Here is a 14,484-nt window from a genome sequence, read left to right on the forward strand (position 1 = left end):
GGAGCAGATGACCATATATAGAAAACCAGCTCGGTATGACATCATACAGAGTCAAGACTAGAAAAAAATATTGAAACTAGAGTGTTCAGACCAATGTGAAATCTGAGGTTTTGGCTCACAGGGATTTCTTTTAAATACGTTTACCTTATTTGAAGCATAGGTCACGTTTAACATGAACATCTGACAATGTAACATTATATATATATATATATATATATATATATATATATATATATATATATATATGACAGAAATCACAGAAAAGCTTAATAGGTCTCCTTTAAAAAAAAAAAAAATTAAATCTCTTTAAAAGTTGCTCAAACCTAACACTATGACAGTGTATAAATGCCTCCATGCATACAGTAGTCAAGATTTATGTGTACATGTACTTACAGCCTCACGTTATGGATTGGATCGGTAATTGGTATGGGATGATACCTCTGACTTTGGGTGTCGGAATCAGTGTCGGGGGAGAAAATGTCTGATCAGTGCATCCCTAACTCAAAGTTCAGCAATTCAGCACCAGGTTAGTGATACAAGTAATAAGAATACCCACTGTCATTGATTAAGTATGTTCAGCCAATAACGTCCAAGTGCAGAATCGTAAGGCCAGCATTTTCAAACCTGCAGTTTCTGTCCAACCTGGAAATAGTGGCTACAAACATCAGCCAGCTGCAGGCAATACTGTACAGCACAGCTTTTTTTTTTTTCTTCTAAGTGGTACTTTTTAAACCTGCAAAATGTACAACTGAATGCTGTTCACACTGCTCAGAGTGTCATTGTGTGTTATCTTTCCCTGGATGGTTTGGAGAGATATAAGGAGGAGTATCCTAAAGAGATCTTGCTTTTCCAAAAGAAGAAAAAAACATCCATCAGGTCTGATGCTAGTGAAAGCAGCAGCCACTGGCTTTGGCTGCAGAGAGAGGAAACAACCTGGGTACCCCAAGTCACCACGTGAAAGAGGAGGATATGGAATGAAATCAATCTCTAGCCCATATAACAGCTGTGAAACAGCTAGCTGTTGGGCTGTAGCCTTGATGAATGGTAACAGTACAAGAAACACTATCAGCATATTATTATTAAAGGTGCTCTAAGCGATGTCATGCGTTTTTTAGGCTACAACATTTTTTGTCACATACAGCAAACATCTCCTCACTATCCGCAAGCTGCCTGTCCCCTGAACACACTGTAAAAGGCTCCACAAACGGCAACAAAAACAAACTGTGCCAACCTGCACCACGAAACATAACAAACAGTGTTCCAGCCAATAACCGAAAGAAGGATTTGGGGTTGGGGGGTTAGTGCGCAGAAAGGAGGGGGAGGGGACGGGATGAGGAGGAGGGAGGGGCGAGCTAGCCTCCGTTTTGTTTGACAATACTTTGAACGTCATCAAGAAGTGACGTCACCCAACATCGCTTAGAGCACCTTTAATATAATTATGCTGTTGTTTAATATGCCAAATGATTCTAAAACAAATAGTAGTTTTGCTGCACAGCTATACAACAGTTGTCACCCTTAGTCTCTCCTTTGTTCTTGCTGTTGTTTGTCTCGAGTTGTCCAGGTGCTCGTTTGTATCAGAGTAGTTTGTTTTTCTGCCCAGCTGTTCGGCCACCTGTGGATGTGAGACCAAAGAGAAAAGCGGGGGGCAAAACAAACACAAAAAGAGGTGAGAAAGAAGACAGCGAAGCACAAGGATGCAGAGTTGGGATGAAAAAATATATTCAGACAAAAAAATTGGCAACAAAAAGCTTGCAGCTAAGAAGTAGCGGGACATTTTACCTTTTAATCCATGCTGAAGAGAACAGGTGCACGGTATTTTTGGAAAATGATACATCTTGAAAAATGGAACCATGGGCCCTGAATGATTTCCAGATGGAAAGATATGACTTGGTCAAAAGGAATGACTTGTGGGAGAGGTTGAGAGTATATGGCATTATACCAAACTTACATTTTGTTTTGATATGAGACCAATTCAAAAAACATCTTGAACTGCTCCTTGCACAAGGGATCCTACGAAATGTTTGCCCTTCCACTTAGACCCAACACTCGTGTTTTCCTGGTAGTTAAGTTTTGTGTGACTTCTGAACCTTACAAGAATCAGTGGAGTCAATAACACTCATACACATACACAACATTTAACCAAACAATAAAATGAATATAAATTATTACAACAGTCATTATGAAAAAAGTGGCTTCAGTGCAATCAATGCAATGCTCGATGGTGTTTTAAGCCCCCAACGTCTCCTTCCAGGCAACGCTGCGACTGTTGACTTCAAGGCACCTAACCCTAACCTTAACCCTAACCCTAACCATAACCATAGCCTAATCCTAGTGCCTTCCAGGCAGCGCTGCCTGGCAGGAGACGTTGGGGGTTTAAAACACCGATAAACCAATGCAATCGCCCACTTTCACATTTAGTGAGTCTACACAGGTACCCTAAGGCCTGATTTAACAGTTAAGGAACGAATGACTTCCTGTCTGTTACGTCTAGCCTGTGGTACTCTAAATCTTCTGCTTGATGGTAAGAGCTGATATTCTTTAAATGAAACTATGAGAGGGGTTTGATGTAATATCACCATCCAGAGACAGCATGCTTTCAGTATACACAGATTGAAAATGTCTAGGACTTCCAGAGCTTTAGCTTGTTTCTAATGAACAATCTAAGCTAAGATAATCATGTCCTAGCTCTAGTTTTATATTTAGTGTACAGATATTCGAGTGGTATGGATTTTTTCATTGAACTATCCACAACGAGAAAACATTTACGCACGTCCTTTAAGAATATGCTCCTTAATACGGTTACTAATCTGAATAAACACCTCTTCAGAGACTAATACGAAATGTTTTAGAGCTAGAGGTTCATGACCTAATGTTCATGTGTAACTGTGTAATTTAGAGCACATATTTTTAAATTCCTCATATTATGCTTTTTGGCTTTCTCACTTTCCTTTATTGTGTTATAATATATTTTTTGTGCATGTTATAGGTTTACAAAGTGAAAAAGCCCAAAGTCCACCCCAAAGGGACTTACCATCTCCAACAGAAAACACTGTTCATAAACTGCTCCAAACAGCTCTGTTGTAGTCCAGCCTTTACTTCCGTGACGACCGTGCGTCACTTTGTAACACACGTTATAATGCTCGCCTAGCTGCTAGCGTGGCACGCCCTCATACTCTGCTTCTGACTGGCTAGTAGTCAGTAACATGACTGTTTCACATCAGACACCAGCAGGTGCAGGTACCACACACACACACACACACACACATGCACGCACGCACACACCCACACACACACATGCATTGGGCTCGCACACAGATTTGAGGGCATATACATTTGTTGAACAGCACTTGTACTGTGGGCCAAATGTCTTGGTCAACAAATAGTCACCAACCATTTCACGACATAAGCTACTGTATAATCAAGACTCCCTAAAACATTTAGGTGAAGTTGCCTCTTGAATCAAGATGAAAGTTAGACTCATGTGTGAATGCATATACTGTATGTATATGTATGTGTATGTGTGATTGTAATTGTGTGTGAATATCTATGCTACTCGGTAGTTTTAGTGTATCCTCTGACTTGAATGTATCATGTTACCAGTCAACTATATTTTACAAATATCTAGGTAATCAGCTATTTTTATTTTTGTGTATTTAATTATTTATACCCCCACCCCCTCTTCTATTTTCCTTGATTATTATCTTTTCATTTTACAGAGTTTTATAGTCAATGAAAAGACACAGTTTCAGAGTGCAGAACAAATACAGCACACATTTAGATTATCATAAATGGACTCTTCTCTGTACCGAATGAATACACAGTCAAACACCCACATTCACTGTGGAAAACACATAAAACAAACACTCAGGGAGGAAGATAAAACTGCCTTCACACACAGTGTTCACAGTAAGCGATTCATGTCAGCCTCAGGCTAGTCTGGTTTTCTAGTTTTCATGGAGGAAGCGACTTAACAGACAGACAGAGAGACACAGAGAGAGGGTAAAAATACAGAAAAGTATGAAAATTCCGAGAGATGTAGGTTTTTTTCAGAGAGATGTAGGATTTTTTGTTGGTCTTCTCTGTCTCTGTCTGAGGAAGTGTGACAGGGGTTGTGTGTGTGAAGGTGTTTGTGTTTGAGAAGAGGGTGGTAGAATGGGACAGTGGGTTTTATCTCTTTCTGTGTGTGTGTGTGTGTGCTTTCCTGTATGACCGCTGAGAGAGTTCATCCCACGCTGAGCATTTCTGCTGAATCAGTGACTAGTCACCTCTCCTAGGAGGGTAAACAACACATTAACACACACACACAGATACACGTGTGCACACACAGACAGCCGATGAGACACACAAAAACACCTACAGAGTTACACACCTTCATCTTACAAACACACAAATGCCTGCGATTCATACACAAAACATGAAAGAATGTCAAGACATATAGAAACATGCAGCCACACACACGTTGAGTACATCCATATTCATTATATCTGGATTTTGAATGATTCCGTCTAAACCTTTATACACAGTACTACTGTATGTTCACACTATCATGCAGCCTTTCATTATTGTGATGATTTTTTATTTATGGTTCAAACCAAGCGAGGAAGTCAGCACTGTTGTGGTTTACAGTGTACTTCCTTTTCCTTTGGTGTCATGTTTTTATGATGCTCCAGAAGGGGGTTAGCCACGTTCAAGTTTATTGCTATAGCGTACTTTCACAATGAATGGCACGTGAATGAAAACTGCTGCTATAGGGCTCTCTGTGGTTTGGATCTTAGTATGTTGCGCGTCTGCTCACTCCAAACAGCTCTTAACTTTTCTGTACGTGTCATCAGGGGCGTAGCACAAAATTCTGGGCCCTGTAGAAAGGCATTTTCTATGGGCCCCTCCCCGCATCCACAGCTATTCATTCTAGCATCTTTTTGGGCCCTCCTCACATGAGGGCCCTGGGTACTCAGTCCCCTTTTTTCCCCCAATCCGACGCTCCTGCCTGTCATACAGTGTTTAGTCATGTTGGAACCAAAGGCAGGAATCAAACATGGCAGAAAAGAAAAACTTCACTGCATGAATGTCCCACATGTCCCAATGATGGGACAATGAAACCAGCCCAACATCCATAGGAATTACATCTTTACGATTTACCTCCAGTGTCAATATTCAGTACCAAAACAGGAGATAGTGTGGCCTTTATGCAACAAGATCAGTAGCCTGGTCCTACCAGACTCTCGTACATTTCATTTGTACAGAAAGTCTGGCCACTCTCCATTGACAAGTGTTAACTTCCTTGAAGACAGGTACTCTGTTGAAGTTTAAAACTATTGGCCACTCTGGATCTGCCATAACCAATCGCTAACGTTTGGTCGTGACGTCGGCTTAGCATAGCTAGCGTTCGCCTTAGCCAACTCCTTCACCACCAACAGAGCGAGCTGGAAAATCAAATTTTTCTCGAACCCCGTGGGGTTCATCATGGCCACCAACAAAACTCAGCAAAGACTGTTCTCGGGCTTTAACTTCTGGATATTCTGCAGCGTTGCCACAACGGATCGAATGGCTTCGCTTGCATCTTTCTCCGCCGCCATTACGGAACTCACCGAAGGTTACTGAACCTTAACGTCATCGTTCTCAGCCACTTCGCTGATTGGACCGGTAAAGATTTGGCTGGAGAAAACCCAAGAATATACCGCAAAGCCAGATGTAGTACTGAAGGAAAATGAAAATTGAGCGGAAGTACGTAGCCAGGCTACAAGATCAGGGTGGTGAATCGTGAAGTGTGTAGCACATCTATCTTTTTCGGCAGCTGACAGAAGTTTGTGAACCGTCACAGACCTGCAATTAACACCTTTTTATTAAGTTACAACAATATTTCTGTAACAGAAAGACAGGGTTTGTTAACTATTTACAATATACACTTTTTATATGCTGTTTAAAATAATCTTTACACCCCCACAGCAATAAATTATTTATGGGCTCCAAAAAAGGAGTGAAAAAGATCTGACATCTGTAGCTGCTGTAATCCTGTAAAAACGGCCACCAATCACTGCCTAGTGGTCTGCTTGGAAAGAACCAATGAAATGCCTCCTTGCCCAGCTGTGCGTACTCTATCCCTCCAGTGTACAAGCCTGAGCTTAATACACGTGGCCAATGCATTGTTAACAGTAGTCATGTTTGTCTTAAACATTCGGTATGATAATATTAGGGGCCCTATCTTGCACCTGGCTCAGCACAAAGCCCGACGCAAGTGTCTTTGCTAATTTAAGACCGACGAAGTTGTCAATTTTCCATCCAGTGCCCGTTTAAATAGAAAATGCACCTGCGCCCATCTTTGTGCCCATGAGCGTGCTGGTCTTACAGGGAGGTGTGTTCAGGTGAATTCTTGGCGTATTGCTATCTTGAGGCAGGTTGGCCTCAAAAAGTTGGTCTAAAGTCAATAGCACAGCATTTCATTGTTATTGTAACAGCAAATTAGTAAAATGCGCCTAGGCTTATGCACAGCGCGCACACACTATGCTTGTTACACACACACACATTCAAAAGATTACACATAAAAATGTTACGGTGCAACTCTGCCATCATAATAGCAATGAGCCAAGGTACAAGGTACATTGCTAGCTTTTCAACATTACCAACCCTACCTTTAACCATGTTGTAGTTGCCTAACCTTAACCCTGAGAGTTAGATGAGAAAATCAACACCACTCTGGCATCTGTCCGGTAAATATCGACACTACAGCCAGGAGTAGCTAGCCTGGGCTGTGTCCGAAGGTTCAGAACTCGAATGTTCTGGAGAGCAGAGCCAAGTTTGCTGTTTCCCCTCCTTCCTATTCTTTATGCTAGGCTACGCTAACTGGCTACAGGCTGGAGCCAAAGATTCACTATAACTAAAGATAGTGTATTACACACTTCCTGTCTCCTAAATGGGCGTGGACCTCATTTGAAAGCGTAGTGAATTTTTTCTTGTGCTAACATTAGACATTTACATAGTTAAGACACATTTAGCCTCATGAAAATTACTTTTTTTAGGGTGTTTGCGAACATTGACATTAGCTTATCTGTGTTTTCTCGATCTCGCGAGAGTTTGTTCCTAAGACAGAAACAGGTCTCGAACAAAGTTAATTTTCTAATTATTATAGGAATTGACTTTTTGGAATTCAACATACAGTAAAAAAGTAATTTGATGTAATCCAGGGTTTTTGCAAATTGTTTAATATCGACGTTATTGTCTGCAGATGGTGTTGATGAAAAACATTTGCACTAAATTTGAACCCTTCGGGGCTCCGTCACACCAGCATTTATGACAGCAAGGTAATGGATTTAAAAGAAGAAAAAAAATCATAAACTGGCGATCCCACAGAAAGCTAAACTTTGGTGAAATCCAAAATGGTGGTAGCTTTTATTGGTGGTGTTGCACCATTCAATTTCATATAACCCTGCTCTGCCAAATGATAAGCAACACCAATAAAGTTGTCTTCGTATGCTATTTTTCCCCGAACACAACCCAGCTTCCACCACCACCAAGAAGCTTGGTGATGTAGTGACTACATGCAGGTCATGCAGTGCAATTTCACAGGGATGTGCAAATTCGTGATATGAAAGGCCCTCATAGAAACACAGCAGATAGACACTGACATACATTATCACAAGCAGGAATCGAGAATAAAACCAAGGATTGATTTTCAGTTCATAAATAAAGAATATTTTCGATGTGGGTGTACCAAGAAGTTAAACATATGACTGCTTTAAAGCATTCCTCTCAGCCATTAATTGTGCTTCATCTTATATAAAGTGGGTTTCAGAGGAGACAGCGTCAGATGTGTCCTCCGGTGGGGGACAGGAGTGAATGCATTCTGAGGTCCGGCATATATTCAATATTTGTACAGGTGCGCGGTAACAGGCACATATTCATTCACCCTTTTCCCTCTCTTTCTCTCATCTGATCATCCCTCCTGTTCTTGTTTACTGAAGAATATGGAAGGTAAATGTCAAGTGTATCACTTCTCACTGTCTCATCCTCTCTCTTCTTTCTATCCTACCTCTACCTGTCCATCTTTCTTCCTATTAAACATCTTTACAGTCCTCTCTCATATTTAGTTTCTCCTCTGGTATACAGATTTTCTTACTTTTCTTTCTTTATTTAGGCTTTCTGTATTTCTATATCCTTCCTCTCTGTTTATATCACTGTATTTTTCCGTTTTTTTAATCTTTTGCTTAGTACAGGCCCAGTTTGTCCCTCTGTTAATAATTACCAATCTCTCTTTTCTCTCCCCATTTGTCAGACAATTTCACTATGTCTTGATTTCCTATGCCTTCTCTCTCTCTCCTCCTCCTCTTCCACTCTTAATGTATCTCTTTCTTCATTTTGGCAACTCTCATAGTCTCTTCCTTTTTGTCTGTCGGGCTATCCTCCTTTTCTCCCTGCATTTAAAAATTATATATCTCTCTCTTTCTCTCTCTCATCCTCTGTTGGCAGGCCCATATGCTTTGAGCCACAGAAAACCACTCAGCACATGTCTTTTTTTGTCTTGGAAAAGCAGACGTCTAGAGAGAGACATTGGCTCCCTGTTTATATCACATCACATCAGTGCAATTTGATACTGGCAGACAAGATTATTGGAGGAAGCAATCGCAGAGGACTGATATGAGTCATTGCATATTTGTCAATGCCTGTCAGCTAGAGCATCTTATTTGTTTTACTAGTTATGTATTTTCTTAAATGTGCAGTGGCGTAAGTCACAGTAAGTCAAGTTATAAAACTGGCTTTTATCTTACAATTCCTTTAATTTCTCCATTGAGCAGAAATACACAGTTTTGTTATAATAATGAAGCTTAGCGTAAATTAATTTAGGAAGACTTCTATGCTTCACTCCAGCAACACAATTCCTGGTTATACATGGCCTCTAGTCTATACCCCTTATAAATTGAACATTGCAATTGAGTCTAATCGCCAAAGACTAAATGAAGTCTCTCCCGATTGAAATAATAATAATACACTTTTTTTATACAGCACTTTTCAAAACAAAGTTACAAAGTTCTTTACATGGTTAAAACCAAGGGGGTAAGCGAGCATCCGGAAAACGTACCTCCCATGGGGAGATTCTGAGGCTAACAAGCCATCACCATCCGCCAGCATTCCATTGACTCCCATTCATTTTGGCGTCACTTTGACAGTGAATTGACATTAGCAGACCATGAAAAGCATCGGAACAAAATATTTCAGCAACGTTTTGATGGATTGGAAATACTTCGGTATGTGGCAAGTGAATTCATATGAAGTAACATTTTGATTTCTCTTGGCACAGCTACACAAATTTCAGACAGGTTGCTCACGTCACATCTACATCGTCAAGCTCAGTTTGAGGCTGCGCAGTAACGCTCAGCATCACTGGAAAAGTGCTTCTAATTGACTTCACTGGTCTCCGTCGAAGTCTATGGCGTCGATGTGTCCATTTCTTTCACTGTCTATGGTTAAAACAGATTAAAACAAAACATTTTAGGATAGCAAAAACATAAAATCTGACAATCAAAAAATAAACTTTTTCTAAAAGATTTGGAGAAGTGATTTCAAAGATGTCCCTGATTCTGCAAGTCTCAGATCCTCAGGCAGAGAGTTCCAGAGCTGAGCGGCCCCGATTACAAAAGCCCGGCCACTTTTACCCAGATTTTCCACCAGGCACGTCTGTGCTGCGTTCCGGCTGCCCCGCGTATTTGTTCCGTCCTTTGCCATGTGGCATGCAACACCGGGAGCACCTGAGTAGTGGAACGTCTGGCCTGCCAACTCGCAGATTTTATTGTCTCTGCAAGTACTTTACAGATCATGTGTTCATTAGGCTAGTATCTACCTTCCACTCTAAGGTTTTCCACTCCTGCAATTAAACTCCATGCCTTCTCTTTTCTCTCCTTATAAAAAGGATCTGTGGTGCCTCATTACGTTTTTACACCTTTCAAGATGAATCTCTCGTTGTCCATTTGTTCGTTGTAGAGGAGACGTCTACGGTATTTTTGGGGAGGGGGGGTTGGTAAAGGGACTGGATGCTCTAATTGTTCAATTCCCTCCCTGGCAGTCCGAATACCCGGCTCCCGTGAAAATAGACCTACAATAGAAACAGCGAGAGCATCCAGTCAATTGCTACTCCCGTATGCTCTGACTCATAAGGGAGTAGTAATTCAGCAATGTCACTGGGTGCTGAACCATGATGTTCTTTAAAAGTAATCAGTAAAATCTAAGGGCATTTTCATATTAAGTCCAATTGAGGAAAACGTTGGCAAATGACTTTATGCTGGGATACTGTAAAGTGCTCACACACACTATAGCTACCTGCATGAAGTCCCAATTACAATCAATTCATAGCCTTGATATCAATTAATATTATTAAACCCTTTTTTGCTGTCATTGTCTTTGCAGCCACACCAGCAAAGATCATAAGACTGTCATAGAAAAAATTCTACTTGTTTTCTCAATTAATTTCTCTTTATTAAGCAAAACGCTTTCCCTTTCCATTAGATGAGTCACAATTTGAGGATGAAGTCAAATCGGTGTGTAATTGGGAACCACTGACCTAGTGTGGCCGAGCTGGTAAATGCCATATTAAAGAAGTTAATGTGAGTTGACAGAAACCAGCGTTAATCATTTAGACCACGATCACTCTGACCCACAGGCATATAGCCTCAACACATACACACATCTGAACTATGACATGCACATAGGCTTTCAGATGAATCACTGATATTATGCATACGCACAAATCCATCTTCGTTTTGTGTGTGAGGATGAGGACAATCGTCTACTTTAATGTACTTGCATATGTTTGTTATTTGAATCCCCTAAATATGTCATAGCCAGCGCTGTTGCACTGGGCAGTTTTCTGTTTTCTCCTGCGTTTCCCCTGCCTCTCGTGTTTCTGGGCTTCTGGCGGAGTTACACACCTGACGCTCATTTCCAATCAACACACCTGACGATCTTTCCCAATCAACCATCCTGGTTTCCTGATGTTGGCTGCCAAATTATTCCTATCTCAAGTGGTAGAGTAATTCGGCCAACTCTGATTTTAGAATCCAAGTGTGTCTAGTTTATGATCTTATGATTTCAAGAAATAGCCTGTTTGTCCCAGAATTTCAACCTCGCCGTCTGGATCTCCACACCAGGTCACATGTCTGCCCCTCGCTCCCATCCTGTTGACGTGGGTATCACTTTAAGACACACCACTACGTGGCCCATGTTTGGTGATAAAAGGCCCAGGTGTGCATGGGTTCACTGGTTTACATTGATTGGAAGGGTATCCAAGCAGCCTTGCCCTGGAGAGATAGTCTCTTCACTCAGAGAACCAAGGTTACCTTGGTCCTGGTTTTAACATTTTCACATTTGTAAATATAATACTTACCTTTAATCCTCGGTCCTTTAAAAAACTGTTGTAATTAATAAATGTACACTGTAATTTAGCCTTAATGGTAGGAGTCGTCTGTGATCTTAATCCCATGTGAATCTGCCATGTCTGTAATTTGTCAATTAAAGATTCCACCACAAATTACCAACCATATCCCCAAACACAGAGGGTGTGTGATACTATTAGTCCCGTGTGAATCAGCATTTCTGTGATTTGGGGTCGTAATGGCCGCATTGGCAATTGACAGCGCCTTGGCATCATATATTGGCGATAATATCAGTAAATATGGATAAAATAACACACTACACAGCCAAAAAAGGTTTTCTGGATTCCTGGGATGCGTCCATGTTGTGCAGCCCACTGCAAATTAGTGTTTTTCCCTTCTGGCCACACCAATGCGTTCCCACTCAGGCCATAGACTTTACATTAGTATGAGGTCATGCAAAAAAAATAAAAAATTCTTGGCCTAGTATATAGTATATAAAACCGATGGATTAAATATTAATAACATATTGGGCGCCTGGTTTGCTCACCTGGTTGAGTGTCCCCCTTATGTACAGAGGCTCAGTCCTTGTCGCAGCACCAAGGGCTCAATTCCACCTGCTGCCCTTTGCTGCATGTCATTCCCCCTCTCTCTCACCTTTCCTGCCTTCAGCTGTCCTATTTAATAAAGACCTAAAATGGCCCACAAATAATCTCCTGATGTCACTGATTGCCTTGACACATTACTCTCTATAGCCAGGTTTTTGACCGCAGGAACTTTCCTCCTGAACTAGGAAGCTTCTGAGAAACTCATTGTGTTTCGACCATGGTCTAAATCTAGTTCTGGGGACATTTTCCGGGGACATTTTATCCCCCAAAAAGTCCCTGATCCGAGTACAGGAAACTGCGGGGTGGGGTTTGCCGGGTGACCGGTGCTGATCGGTCACGGTTGGGAAGCCAAAGCAGGAAAAGCTAAAACTAAGCTACTCTAAGCTTTTATATTGACTTTCCTTTAGTGAAATACTGAGTACTGAGTTCCCTCTGGTAACAGTTACGGAGAGTAGGCTATACGCAGGGTGCGAACTACGGGGGAGCTAGGGTGAGCTCCCCTTAATAAGACATGGGCTCCCCCTGAAAACGTGATTTGTGAAATTTTGGGGGGTCTCTAAAAATATTTACAATGTATTATGTACATTCATTCATGCATGCCGGCGATTTAAACCTAATTAACTTCAATAAAGATAACTACAAATGCTATTCTTGTCATGAGCATCAAGGTGTGGCGGCGCTGCAAAGTCAACTCATGTTTAGTACATGTTAACTCAAAGATTTGTGCAAAAAATATAAATGTTGGAGGCCATTAATCGGCACGCAAAGTCCTTGAAATCCATTCTGAAGTTAGCATCATATAGCCATGGCAAAAAGAAAACAAGGTAGTTTAATTCATTTTGGTTATACTAAGAAATTGTGTTAGCTTATCTTTGTAAGTCATTGTAAGTCGCAAGTGGTGAAAAAAAAAGTGGGCTCCCCCAAAGGCCACGGTATAGTTCGAACACTGGCTATACGTCTAGGGCTTTTATTGTGAAAGGTAAAAACGGAAGGAATGGTATATGGTATCTGGTATGTGCTGCCTTTGTTGGTTGAAAGGAGTAATAAACATTGCCATCATATAGTCTATGGTTCAGGTTACAGAGTCTCCGTGTTGTATAACAATCCTCATAAGTACAGGTGTGACATGATTGGTTGATACCACTATTCGGGGTGAGTATTGGAGAAAGAAAAATCAACCCTCTGTATCGCCGCGTAATATTTGCGGTCGTTGTGAAAATATTCATGACAAAAACAACAGTTTGAAAAAAATATATCGACGTCGGAATTAATCACCCAAACAAAACGCCTCCCATGTGTAAAGGCCTTTATGTGCTTTACTGAGTTAGCATGCTATGTTTTAACTAGCACTAAGCACTAAGTACAGCTGAGGTTGATGTCATTAGTTTTGCAGGTATTTGGTCAAAGTATTGCCGTTGCCATCCCTAGAGCTGGGAAGTTGGGATATGAAGTTTTTATCTGCACACTATTACTTTAATTATTAATTACACTTTGCACTAACCTTCATCCTGGACTATACATCTGCCCATTGCACATACTATATATTCTTTGCACATTCTGCACTCAAGCCATTCAGCTCAACCCCTTGCAACAGTTATTTTTTATGTATACATTGGTTTTCTGTATTTATTGTAGGGCTGTCAGCATTAACGCGTTAATCGCGATGCGATTAAGGGCCGAGCATAACGCGTTAATTTTTTTTAAATCGCATTAATCGCATGCCGCCATTTATTAATTTATTTTCACTTCACTCGGCTTCACGTCATACCTAAGGCTACTATTTTGACCCTTTGCCGCACTTTTCCATACTTCCCCATAACACATCCTGCTGCTGCAGGCTGCAGGCATGATGGAGAAAGACAGCAGCAACACAATTCTTTTATTTTCCAAAACTCCCGGACGGGTCGAAAGCCATATGCACATTGTGTAAAGCCGAATTAAAATATCACCGAAGCACGTCAAGCTTGAGCTACCACCTACGAGCTAAGCATAGTAGTACAGTTAACGTGACTCAGGTTGATGCTAGCGTTCTCAGGCAAAGCACTATTTTGGAGAGTGCTACTTGCCGACCTGTGGATGAAACCAAATCCCAAAAAAATACTCTTACAAAACGGGTGGCAACTAACTGCAGACCTGTCAGCATCGTAGAAGACTCGTGTCTTAAAGACGTACTACGGTTGCCATGTTCTGACCCGTCTTATACATTGCTGTCGAGGGGGACAGTAGTTTCACGCATACACAGCCTGTACGACACTGAGAAAGCAGCCCAACTGGAACTGCTGCAAAGTGATGCAAGGTGTTCACTGGACGTCAGTGAGTAATACAAATCAGTTCCTGCACACTATATTGACTCTAGATTCAAATGTGTGACTAGATTCACACATTTTTCTTTTGTTTACAGTAAATAAATAAATAATAAACAAATACAAATCTTAAAATCAAGTTCATAAAGTCACTTTCTTTGCATTCATTTGATTCCCAATCAAGATACACTGGTAGGAATTGCTTTCCATTGTTAT

This window comes from Sander vitreus, chromosome 8 (assembly GCF_031162955.1).
Source record: "Sander vitreus isolate 19-12246 chromosome 8, sanVit1, whole genome shotgun sequence".
Classification (NCBI taxonomy): Eukaryota; Metazoa; Chordata; class Actinopteri; order Perciformes; family Percidae; genus Sander; species Sander vitreus.